This window comes from Leucoraja erinacea, chromosome 4 (assembly GCF_028641065.1).
Source record: "Leucoraja erinacea ecotype New England chromosome 4, Leri_hhj_1, whole genome shotgun sequence".
In the NCBI taxonomy this organism is placed as follows: Eukaryota; Metazoa; Chordata; class Chondrichthyes; order Rajiformes; family Rajidae; genus Leucoraja; species Leucoraja erinaceus.
In genome coordinates, this window is record NC_073380.1 from 90,368,380 (window position 1) to 90,381,950 (window position 13,571).

The following is a 13,571-nucleotide window of genomic DNA, read 5'->3' on the forward strand; positions in this document are numbered from 1 at the left end:
AGTGGACGTCAGGAAAGGCTTGGGAGTATAGATAAGTTTTTAGTCTTGACTTAAAGGAGTCAATGGAAGGGGCAGTTCTGATGGGAAGGGGGATGGTGTTCCACAGTCTAGGAGCTGCAACCGCAAAGGCGCGGTCGCCCCTAAGCTTATGCCTAGACCGCGGGATATTCAGCAGCCCCAAGTCGGCCGATCTGAGGGACCTGGAGGTGGAGTGGTGGGTGAGAAGACTTTTAATGTAGGAGGGGGCAAACCCATTGAGGGCTTTGTAGGCATAGATCCTGGGTCTTGAAATGTATACGGAGCCAGTGGAGAGAGGCCAGGATCGGGGTGATGTGGTCCCTTTTTCGGGTGCCCGTCAGGAGTCTCGTTGCGGCGTTTTGGACCAATTGCAGGCGGGACAGGGAAAATTGGCTGATGCCAGTGTAAAGAGAGTTGCAGTAATCTAGGCGGGAGGAGATAAATATGTGGATGATCTTTTCGAGGTCATCAAAGTGGAGGAATTGTTTTATTTTAGCTATCGTCCAAAGCTGAAAGAAGCTAGCTTTTACCACGGCATTGACTTGTTTGTCAAATTTCAGTGCTGAGTCAAATATCACGCCGAGGTTTTTGACGTGAGATTTGAATAGAAGAAACCCAGCAGCCCATCGAGATTGAGTCCAAGATTGAGATTGCCTTACATGGGTTTTCGTGACATCACCCTCAAACAGTGTACAATTTTGGTCTCCCTAACGAAAGATATGTGTGAGGGAGTGCGGCCAAACTTCACTTGATTGACTGCTGGGATAAGAGTGTTGTTAAACAAGAAGCAAAAAAGCAAAGTCCTTGACGATCTCAAGAGGAGAGGCACTGGCTGGAGGAGGTAAACGGACAGTAGATGGGTTTGGGTTGGGGCTCTTCACCTGGACTGAAAGAATAGAAGGGAGATAAAAATATGTGAGGGAGAGGGGAATGACCCAAGGTTGCAAGCAACAGTTGGACCTGGGGACGAGGGATTGATTGGTACATGGATCCACCTATCTCATGCAAGCGCTTGCTCCACCCCTACCTCTTTATACCCGTTGTATCTCCTCTAAATTTTCAGTCCACATGAAGGCTTGGCCTGAAACATCAACTGCTCATTTCCTTCCACAGAGGCTGCCTGATCCATTGAGTTCCTCCAACAGTTTATTTTTTATTTTTTGTTTTGCTCGACTTTCACTACCAACTATGTTTTTTGCTCAATAAAGTTTGTGCCCAATTCCAAATTGGAATTCTAACAAAGCACAGTTTGACAGAAATTTTTTTTTGCATCTGCTCAATTTCTATACTGAAGGATTATATTCCTTTTGAGGAAAATCACAGATCTTCAAGAATGAGAGCAAAGCTCATCAGCTCCTGAACTGTTCACTGCAGCTGTTAGGCTGTAAAGAGGCTGTTGACAGTTGCATGCGGTCTTCACCAGCACCAATACATTGAGCCAGTTATAAGATTTAAAGCTCCCATTGCTCCTTGAAGAAATTAAGGTGACTGGAGCGAAGATTTGTGGCTCTAATTAAAGTTCAAATGCAAGAAGGGAAACAGAATGATATTTGGAGGTTGTCAGAGATCTAACATCTCGTTACATTAGCAAGTGCATCTAAGCTGGCTTGATTCAATTTGCACTTGTTATTTTTCTTTTCATGTTGGTCTAAAACATTAAAATATACAGAAGCCAATTTTGAACTTTAAGAACGCAAGAGAGGTGTTTTTTGTTCTTGATCATAGTGGTAAATGCTTATTTGGTAGAAAGTGCACATTTTTATTTATGAGTGTGTGGCCAGGATGTTGTGGGTCTCTGATGATGTTGGCTGCCTTTGAGGCAGCGACTCTAATAAATCCCTGGTGGTGGATGGTGGGGAGGTAAGAGACTGTGATGGACTGGGCAGTGTTCACAACCTTTTCCAGTTTTTTTTTCGTTCCTCGGCATTCAAGTTGCCGAACCAGGCCATGATGCAACCAGTCAATATGCTCTCTACTGTACAAGTTCAAGAGAATCCTCTCTGACATACCGAATCTCCGTAATCGTCTCAGGAAGTAGAGGCGTTGATGTGCTTTATTTATAATTGCGTCAGTGTGCTGGGTCCAGGAAAGATCTTCGGAAATATGCACGCCCAGGAATTTGACGTTTTTGGCTCTTTCCACCATCGTCAACAGGATTGTGGATCCTCATCCTTCCTCTTCCAAAGTCCACAATCAGTTAATTGGTTTTACTGATATCGAGAGCCAGGTTGTTGTGCTGGAACCATTTGGTCAATCAGTCAATCTCACTTCGACACTCTGATTCATCATTTCTGTTGCCTTACCGACAACCTCAAAAAGCTTTTCCTTTTACAAATCTTTATATAATCAGACCTATTTTATGTATACCACATACACTTAATTCCTTTAAAGTGCAGAGGTGATGACTGTTTAATACGTGTGTGTCACAAAACGATTATAAAACCAAGTTCTGCAAAGATAAATAAGTTTGAATTAAACATTTTTCTTCTGCACTAGTAGATCCAGATAGCCATGGGAGTCAGTGGCTTAACTACAAACCCACTGACTCCCATGGCTAGCTGGACTACACTTCTACCCACCCTGCTTCATGTAAGGACTCTATCCCTACTCCCAATTCCTCCGTCTACTCCGCATCTCCACCCAGGATGAGGTGTTCCAAACCAGGGTATCGGAGATGTTTTCATTCTTTAGGGAACGGGGGTTCCCCTCTTCGACTATAGATGAGGCTCTCACCAGTGTATATTCCGAACGGCAGAATGAATAACAACTTACACGCAGGTTGCCTGGATCACGAGAGAGAGTTTTATTACCCAACATTCCCAGCTTATATTAAACACCAACTCAATAACATATACATGAATATCTATGAATACATTGCACTGCTCTCCTTTTTTTAAGTATTAAATCGAAGTACTCAGTTACAATTTTGTTGTTGTGATACTCGATTTAAACCAGTATTTATGAAATCTTAAATGATAAACGTAATATATTTAGTTTACATATCTACACATTTTCACTTTACCTATACAGTGAGTTACTTAACTTACAAACCTAATCTGACTACTGGTTTACGGATCCTGCCTGATCGTCTAACAGTAAACAGGTGTAACAGGTTTTGGTGTTGACTCAACAGTGCGCTTGTTTGACTCTGTTTTAGTACCCTGACTTTGACCAGAGGAATCTGTTTCTTTGTCTGTACTAACTGCACTTGACCCCCATATGCTTAACCTCAATCCATTTGGAATGACTATCTACTAGTACCAGAAAGTGATTATCACCAGGTTTACTCCAGCAATTTTGGCAGATGCTATATTTGTTCACCAGTGACTCGATGTCAATGACCAGGCCAATACACAAAACTTCTGGCAATTGACTTCATGCTTACTATGTCAGGATGTTCGGCATGAAGTTCATTCATAAATTTGTTTCTTAAAGACTCTGGTCCAACCACTCTGTAACTTAATGCATCCCTGCTCACATGATAATTCATGGTGTCGATTATGGAAAGGCTTCAGCTCTGAGTTCAATCCGCTATCGATTTCAGTCCAACCATTTAATGTCTATTCATAGATCAACTTCAGCACAGCGTCTTTCTCTGTTTCTGCTGCAATTTCTGTTGCAGTCACTGGAAAGTCTTCATCTACAACTTGTAGTGTGTAGATTCAGTTCTCACTTCCCACGTCAGAGTTCTCATGGGGCAACCGGGACAACGCATCTGCAACTGCGTTGCACTTGGACCTTCTGTACTCCACCTTGTATTCATACTGGGACAGCACAATTGCCCAGCACTGCATCCTTGATGCCGCCATGGAAGGTATAGCTAACTTGGGACCATGTAGCAGTAGTAGTAGCAATGTTACAAAATTTTGAGATTTAAAAAATCAAGTCTGCAATTTATCCCATCAGATAAAGCATAAAAATAAGTTTCATTTGACACCTAATTCACTTTCATATCTCAAGTAATAAAAACGTTATGGCCATTTTCATACTCGGAAATTAGCATCTTGTTCCCTATTGATTTTCTATGGACATAACAAAAAAGCTGTGATCATGGACAGTCAAAAGCCGATAACCTTCTTAAAAACTAAGAGAACTGAATGAAATTTTCAGTTATCATAGATTGAACCATTCTGAAACAAATATAAAATAATCTTACTTGGATGACCTGAAATTAAAGCATATAATTAGTTAGTTACCCAATTGTAGCTAATTTCAAACTTCAATTACTAGATCTAAACATCTATCCATTTCTTAATAAATGATTAACATTTTTAAATAGCCTAAGTGTCCAAATAATATTCACAAATAATTCACAATAAAACATGATTTTAAAATCTCATTTACATCAATTTATAGGCCAAATGGAAGGAATTTAGTGTTCAATTGCTGTAAATTAAAGTCCATTTTAAATCGGCTTTCTAGTGGGATCCTGTGAACGCGCTGGTTTAGAACGTTCACATTGCGCTGAATTTGCGCCCTCAAATGCCCAGAAAAATACTGCGGGATATAAAGAGCCCAAAATGAGCTACTCGCTATAGAAAACTTTATATACAGGGTTCTTAAGAAGCCCCTTTTAATGTAAAAATAAGGTACATACCTTTAATTGTTTGCTTTATAAAACCCTGGGGCTGCGAGAGGTCGCGGGTTTAGAGAGTGATTTTTAAACTACTATAACTATTATACAAGGCCATAAAAACTAATAATACCTTTTGCGACGGGGTCTTCCAGCGATTTTCCGTTAATGATTTACTAGGCTGAACATTTTCGATTGGAACAGCCTAGTAAAAATCGCGTTTTAAACCCGCCCCCTCTAAACAGCGCCAAAATCGCGCACACGGGGTGGGGCAGATTCTTAACCACGATTCAGGTAACATACCTAGTAGTAGTGGCTTTTGATCAGGCACTAGGGTGAATGGTCTGCCGAGAAGAAACTGATGGAATTTCTTGATTCCGTACACGATGCTGAGTGCTTCCTTTTCTATCTGAGTATAGTTGCGTTCACTCGATGATAGGGTGTGGGATGCAAAAGCAATAGGCTTTTCCTGTGCGTCATTCATTACATGGGAGATGACTGCACCTACACCATAACATGAAGCATCACAAGCAAGTTTCATCTCGCGTGTTGTATCGTATTGGATAAGGAGTTTGTCACTTGTCAGGTTTTCCTTGCAGATGTCATATACACGTTGCTGTTCCTTTCCCCATGTCCATTTCACAACTTTTTGTAGCAGATGATGTAGTGGCTTTAGCACAGTTGCTAAATCTGGAAGGAATCGTGCATAGTTACACGGGTTGCACCATCCCAAGGAATGATCGTAGCTCTGACACATTGTTGGCTTTTGGAGCATTCACTATTGCTTCCACTTTCACCTTCACAGGGCGATGTTCGTTGATATCTACTTTGTGTCCAATGTAGACCACCTCTGACTGCGCAAATGCACATTTACTTTGTCACAGTTTGACATTGTGGCAGTTCAGTCGTGTGAGAACTTGATAAGTTCCAGATGTTCTACCATGACCTGTGAATATCGGTAGGTCATCCTGGTTGCCTGGATCACGAGAGAGTTTTGTTACCCACCATTCCCTGCTTATATTAAACACCACTTAACATATACATGAATATGCAAGAATATAACAACCAGGGTCTCCTATATATCCCGTAGCTTGGCTCTCCTCATCCCCTCCACTCGTAACAAGGACAGTCCCCTTTGTCCTCACATTCCACCCCACCAGCCTTCACATACATAGGATAATCGTACAACATTTTTGCCACCTCCAACGGGATTCCACCACTTGCCACATCTTCCCATTTCCTCCCTTTCTGCATTCCGCAGAGACCGCTCCCTCCGTAACTCCCTGGTCAATTCGTCCCTTACCACCCAAAACCACCCCCTCCCCTGGTACTTTCCCTTGCAACCGCAGGAAATGCTACACTTGTAGCTTTACCTCTTTACCCAAGCAGTCTTTCCAGGTGAGGCAGAGGTTCACCTGCACCTCCTCCAACCTCATCTATTGCATCCGCTGTTCTAGGTGTCATCTGCTTTACATCGGTGAAACCAAGCGCAGGCTTGGCGATCGCTTCGCCCAACACCTCTGCTCAGTTCGCAATAACCAACCTGATCTACCGGTGGTTCAGCACTTCAACTCCCCCTCCCATTCTGAATCTGACCTTTCTGTCCTGGGCCTTCTCCATGGCCAGAGTGAGTCCCACCGCAAATTGGAGGAGCAGCACCAAATATTTCGCTTGGCTAGTTTACACCCCAGCGGTATGAACATTGACCTCCAATTTCAGGTAGTCCTTGCTTTCTCTCTCCTTCCCTTCCCCATCCAAGCTCTCCCACAGCCCACTGTCTCTACCTCTTCCTTTCTTCTTCCCGCCCCCCTCCTCCAACCCCACATCAGTCTGAAGAAGGGTCTCGACCCGAAACGTCACCTATTCCTTAGCTTCATAGATGCTGCCTCACCCGTTGAGTTTCTCCAGCATTGGTTTTTGGTTGGTTGGTTTTGTTGACAGGCCCAGTCATTTCTATACCCAACAGACTGCTTGTTGTGGCAAAAGATCAGCTGATGGACTGAGAAATATTCTCAAAAGCCTCCTTGGAGAAAATACCCACCCATCCAACTGATCAGATATCTATTCCATCTGTGTAAGACTGATTCTGTCACTGGCATGCAATGCATCTCAGAATTACTGAACTAAAGTGGAAGCAAATCATCCTCAATCCCAAACGACTGTTAAAGAGGAGTCCAGTTTATTGTGAGGCTGTTATATGGCTGTTGCTGCATGATTCACTGTGAAAAGGACTTGAATATCTGGTATTCTTTTAGTTTACCATTTAGAACAGGGGTCGGCAAACTTGTTCTGCATAGGGGCCAGGACGCATGTCTGGGAGCGGATGGCGGGCCACATCTATCACGTCTTCACATAGATTCCGCCCCGGATGGCAGACGTCAAATCACGTGTTCACATGGATCCCGCCCCTTCGAGGACGCCACCCGGAGCACTGGACCCTAGTTACGGGAGCTCACGAACATGGTGTACCTACGGTCCATTGCCTTGGCTCTGTCCTGAAAGCGGTGGCTCAAATACTCGTACTCACTCGTTCCCGGCCTATTGACAACCAAGATCCCGACAGTGAAGCCCAGGCACTGAACGAGAAAGTCAATTGGGAGTTTTGTGTTTGAGACGGTGTAGTGGGCACAACTCTCTGTTTTGAATGCAGGAGTTGTAGAGAGAGTCAGCATAGAAACAGGCCCTTCGACTCACCGAGAATGCACAATCCAGCACCCATTTTTACACTGAAACTACCTTATCCTATTGTATTGTCAAATTCTCATCAACTCTGGATTTCACCACGCATCTACGCACGGGGGGCAAATCTCAGCAATCATTTTACTTACTATCCCAATCATCTTTGGGTTGTGAAAGAAAAATGGACCTCACAAAAAGGGAAACCCTCGCAATCACAGGGAGAACATGCAAACTCCACACAGACTCTGTACTCTGTACACACAGTCTCTGTACTGTACACTGACAATGACAATTAAAATTGAATCTGAATTTGAATCTGAATCAGACAGCAGCAGGGGTCAGAATTGAACCAGGGCTGCATGAGCAGCGTGGTGACGGTTCTATTCGCTGCACTTGCCATGGAACCACTGAGCAACTATTAATGTAGGATATAATTGGTAATACTTCAGAGTAATGATGAGCTGGGGATGTCTGAATATCACTGACTGGATTGGTTTTAGTTTTAGGATGTTACATGTCTTTCTAAGTATCGCCTATATCAGTTTTGACAATAGTGACTATCAGCCGAATGTGTTGCTATTTGAGTTATCATCATGGCCTGATCTGTTGAATCTTTGGAGTGAAAGATTGAAATCATCTTCCCAAGCATCATAGAAGAAAAGTTTAAGGAGATACTGCTGACATCTAGTTTTGGGGTATATTTTACCCATCTCAGACGATGTAAGTTACTTGTTTTGCAAAGGAAGGTTGTTGGGAGAATATTGATTTTTTTTTGTGTTCACTGTTTTGTGAGTAATCTTACAGCAATGAATGAACGACATGGCTGGTGAATTGGTGCTGGACATGCCTTTACTAGGATATCAATCTACCACTTACTGGAGATGCAATTTTAATTCATAGATGTTGTAAGATTAGATAGATAATTCATAGATGGGCAGAAATCGCTATCAAAACATGGGGGCCACACACTTTCTTGACGGCCGCGCACACACACACACGCACGCATGCGCACACACAGACACACGCACACACACTCGCGCATGCACACATACACACACACACACACGCATGCACACACGCACGCATGCTCGCACACGCACACACGCTTGCGCGCACACACACGCATGCGCACACACACACACACACGCACGCTCGCGCGCGCACGCACACACACACACACACACACACACACACGCGCGCGCACACACGTGCACACATAAGAATTTGGAGGCTTCAGCCGTGGGCCCTGTGGACGGTAATTAGCTCATGATTCTTCCAGTTTCCAGCCCCGCGACGTGGATGCTTCTACTGTGGGGCCGTTAGAATGAGTTAACTAGTACAGATCTGTACCCCTGATTTAACATACACTGGACAACATAATATAGGACAGGACACTTTCAAATACAAGATACAAGATACAAGATACATTTAATGGTCATTTGGACCCCTTGAGGTCCAAACGAAATGCCGTTTCTGCAGCCATACATTACAAACACATAGACCCAAGACACAACATAATTTACATAAACATCCATCACATCGCTGTGATGGAAGGCCAAATACACTTATCTCTCCACTGCACTCTCCCCCCCCCATATCAGAGTCAAAGTCAAAGCCCCCGGCTGGCGATGGCGATTGTCCCGCGGCCATTAAAGCCACGCCGGGTGGTGCAGAGGTCGCACACCAGGTCTTGCTGTTAGTGCCCCCAGCGTGCGTTCACAGAGTCCCGCGGCCATTCCAAGCCGCGCGGGGCAGTGATGTAGGCCCCGCACCAGGAGCTCTTCAACCCCGCAACTCGGGCGGGGGAAGTCGCCGTTGCGAGAGCCCTGAAAAGCGGTCTCCCTCCAGGGAGCCGCGGGCTCCCGGTGCCGTCGCCCACCGACCTGTCGTTGGAGCCTCCGACTCTCCGGTCGGGCCGCAGCAGCAGCAGCAGCAACAGCAGCAGCAGCAGCAGCAGCAGCAGCAGCAGCGCTCCTCCACCGCTCCACCCGCTCCGGACTCGGCCAGCCCCGCGACGGTGACGGTGAGTCGTAGCACCAGAGTCCCCGGTCTCTTCCTGTTGGAGGCCGCTCCTCGTTGCGGCCCCAACGACAACGGAAACCCAACGAGAAAAAGTCGGGTCTCCCGTGCAGGGAGAGATTTAAAAAGTTCCCCCCCCCCCCACACACACACCCCCCAACAAAAAATAACAAAAACTACATAAAAACACAGACAGAAAAATAATAAAACGCGGACAGACTGCAGAGGCCGCTGCTGACCAGAGTCGCGCCGCCCATAATGTGTGGTATGGAAACCAAGCTATTAAACCAAGCAATATACAAATGATCTGCATTATAGGCAACCTAAAACTTTGTATGCTTGGATGTATTAAGCATTTTTTTTTCCCAATTGTGAGCTGTAAAAATAGAGGGTGTCAATTAGTTAATAAAATTGCTTTATAAAGAAAGCATTTGGTCTCTGTAATATGTACCCGCATCAGAGTTTTAAGAACTTCTCCCGTTAATTTTATTCAAAGGAACGCGTCATATTTGAAGCAAGGTCAGTTCACACAATTATATTTACTAAGGATTAAGGAATGCATGTCGATGTAGCAGATAACAGGGACAGTTAACACATCGTTTCCGTCTCAGTCAGAGGAATGAAGTGATAAACAACGAGAATTGTTCTGCAGTACACTACTCATTGAACCCGACACAATGCTTTACAAAGCTTGTAATTAATATGGAATGGATGAGCGTTTGTCATTAACGAAGGATGACATTTTCAGAGTCTTTTCTTTCCAGGGTCTAATTCTTTTCAGAGTCTGAGCCAGCTGACCATGCATGCGGCCACGACTCGGATGGGAACTGATTGCAAAATACATATTTCACAAAACATGGGGGAGGATTGTCCCCAACCTCTCAAAACAAGGACGGGACACGGGACACGGCCCCCTGCCTCCCCCCACGGGATTTCTGCCAACGGACAGACTCGTTAATCTCCATTATAATTTTGTTATTTTTCAATGACAGTCTTACCCAATACATGGATCACTAAACTGGTGGCCTGTGAACTGTGAATAATGCCGTCGACTGTACAATAAAGTACGTTGTGTCATGATAAACGTGTACTGATGCCTTCTTCTTCTGAGTGAGAAGCAATGCTTCTTTGGTATGAAAGACCAGGATATTGACAGAACATCAAATCGATGCTGTCTTCCTCAAATGCATCAGAAGAGAAGACATTCTACAGTGATAACAAGGGAATAATCCAAGCTGGTGATCTTTCTAACTTTTACATCAGGCACGATTCATGCTTGGAAGACAAATTTAACATTTTTCTTTGCTTCCTGACTCTTCAGTGTGATTAGTACCCGTTGTTAACACAGAATATAATGCAGGCAAGACAAAGCAAGAAATAGACTGAAACATTAAAACAAACTGGAGAAGAATCTGAAATAAAAACAAAATACTGGCAACAATTGGTTATGACTCTTATTACATGCCATATTCATCAGCGACTTGTAGGAGAATAAGGTTGGTAGGTGATACAGAAATTGGCAGTGGTGTTGAGAGTGAGGAGGCTAGTCCTGGGCTAGTGAACACATTTACCAGCTGGTAAATTGAATGGAGCAATGATAGATAGAATTTAATCCTGCCATGTATGTGTGAGATGATGTATTTTGACAGATCCACTAAGGATAGGGCATAGACCATGAATGGTGAAGCCCTAAGGAGTATTGGGGAGCAGGGAGACGGTGTACAAGTCTATAGATCTCTAAAGATGGCAGCACAGATAGATAAAGTGGTGAACAAGGCGTACAGGGTCTTGGCTTTCATTAGCTAGGGTATGGAATATAAGGGCAGGAAGGTCTTGGTACAGCTGTATAAAATGTTGAAGAGGCCATTGCTGGAATATTGTGTGCAATTCTTGTCAACACTTTATAAAAAGTACATTATCTTTCGGGAAATGAAGCAGAGAAGATTTACCAGGCTATGACGAGATGGAGCGCTTGAGTGATGAGAACAGGGGGGTTTGTTTCCCTTAGAGGGGATCAAGCTGAATGGGGACATAAAAAATGAGGGGTGTAGGGTGGATGATGCGAGACCTTTCTCGTAACAGAGACATCTAAAGCCCGAAGGCATCAATTTACTGTAAGCTGAAGAGTAAAAAGGTTTCGGGGTATTTGAGGATAGATAATTTCACCCAGAGATGTGTTTAGGTCAAGACGTCATCTATCCATGTTCTTCAGTGATGTTGCCTGACCTGCTGAGTTACTCCAGCACTTTGTGTCTATTTTTGTATTAACCACCATATGCAGTTCATTGTTTCCACATTTTAAATGGCAGCATTTCAAAAGTCTATATTAGATTGTTGCAGAGTTAGGGTTGTGCAACGTGGTTGATGGGAAGAAGCTATCTTTGAACCTTGACGTCACGGTTCTCAGGCTCCTGTACCTTCCTCCTGATGGTAGCAGCAAAATGAGAGCATACCCATGGTGATGTGGGTCTTTTATGATATTTGTTGTCTTTTTGAGGCGGCTGCCTACAGATCCCTTTGATGGGGAGGTCAATACAAGTGATGAACCAAACAATGTCCACCACTTTCTGCAGCCTCCTTCGTTCTTGTGCATTCAAGTTAACAAAACCAGGCCATGGGAAGTAGTGATGATTAAGGGGGCCATTTTTAATTTGGATGGGTTGCACCTAGGAAGAGTTGAAGGCCATGAGGGCAATATTTTCCAGCCTAATTTCTTCCCTTCTTTAACATCTCTGCTGAAACCTTGATCTGCACCAATGTCATGGTAAAACCTGAGTATTTCAATGGACTTTTGACTGTTCTCCCTCCCTATATCCTGTTGGCAAGAGGTTATCCAAAAACTCGGTGGGTCATGCACTAACTATTGGCACCCCATTGACTCCTCTGCTTTTTGATCTACACTGGCTCCCTATTGATCCATGCCGCCATGTTTCCCATCTGTCCACAGGCTCATCTTTCTTCATCGGCCCCAGGATCTTCAGAACCATTTCTCCAGTTCTATATTTATGATTACCACCCATTTTCATTGCCCTACATCGACAGACATGTCTTCAGCTACCAAGGCCTGAAGCTCCGGAATTCTCTCCCTAAACCCCTTTATCAATTTCTTTCTACAAATTAAAAACAAATTTTAAATTAGAGGTGTTGAACGGTGTATGATAAAACTTGGCAATAAAAACTGCACAGCAGTTCGCAGCGCATTAAAAGACTCAAAGACTCACTCAGGTTCCTCCATTGCCCGTGTTTGGGTGAGGGGACCAAATGCCGTACCTTCTCAACTCTTTGCTGACACAAAACTAGCTGGGATTGTAGGGAGGGTGGCCGTAAGGATGTTCCATGGGGATATGGACAAGACAGGTGTGTGGGCAAGACCATGCCAAATGTCATATAATGTGGGAAAAATGTGCTGCAAATTGGTGTAAGGAATAGAAGATAGACACAATTTTTAAATGAAAGAGTAACGGAGTAATGCAGCTTGGAATCAGGCACTTCAGCTTAACTTTGCCCTGCCGACCAAGATCTATGCTAGTTCTACCTGCCTGCATTTGTCTCATAAACCTCTAACCCTTTCCTGTCTATGTACCTATCCAGATGTCTCTTAGGTGTTGTTATGGTACTTACCTCAAATCCCTAGGATACTAGGACAGACACAAAATGATGGAGTAACTCAGCAGGACAGGCAGCATCTCTGGAGAGAAGGAATGGGTGTTGTTTCGGGCTCGAACGCCTCAGGTCTGAAGAAGGGTCTCGACACAAAACCATTCCTTCTCTCCAGAGATGCTGCCTGTCTCACTGAGTTACTCCAGTATTTTGTGTCTATCTTCGGTTTAAACCAGCATCTGCAGTTCCTTCCTACACCTAGGATACTAGGTATAGGTTTACCTATAGGATTGGTTTAGAGGGATATGGGCCAACATATACTGGGATAGGTTTAGAGGGGCATGGGCCAAACGCAGGCAAGTGGGACCAGAGGAGATAGGACATGTTGGTCGGTGTGGGCAAGTTGGGCCAAAGGGTCTGTTCTGGAAGCTCCTTCCATATACCCTGTGAGAAAGTTGCCCTCAGGTTCCCCTCTCACCTTAACCCTATGTCCTCTGGTTCTTGATTCCCCTACACTGGGTAAAAATGATGCGAGATGGAGTAAGGTTGATGCTTAAAGGAACCTGGTTGAAAACCAGCATGTTGCTGCAGCAAGCCATGATGAAAGCAAATTGTTTTTTTATTGCAAGAGGATTCAAGCACAGGGGTAAATTCTGCAGTGTATAGGGTCTTGTTGAGGGCT

The 13,571-nt window shown here is 44.2% G+C and overlaps 1 protein-coding gene across 1 annotated transcript in view; it reads left to right on the plus strand.

The window, feature by feature from the left end:
• The window catches only part of ctdp1 (CTD (carboxy-terminal domain, RNA polymerase II, polypeptide A) phosphatase, subunit 1), a 284,417-nt gene that overhangs the window by 82,818 nt on the left and 188,028 nt on the right, over positions 1–13,571 (plus strand).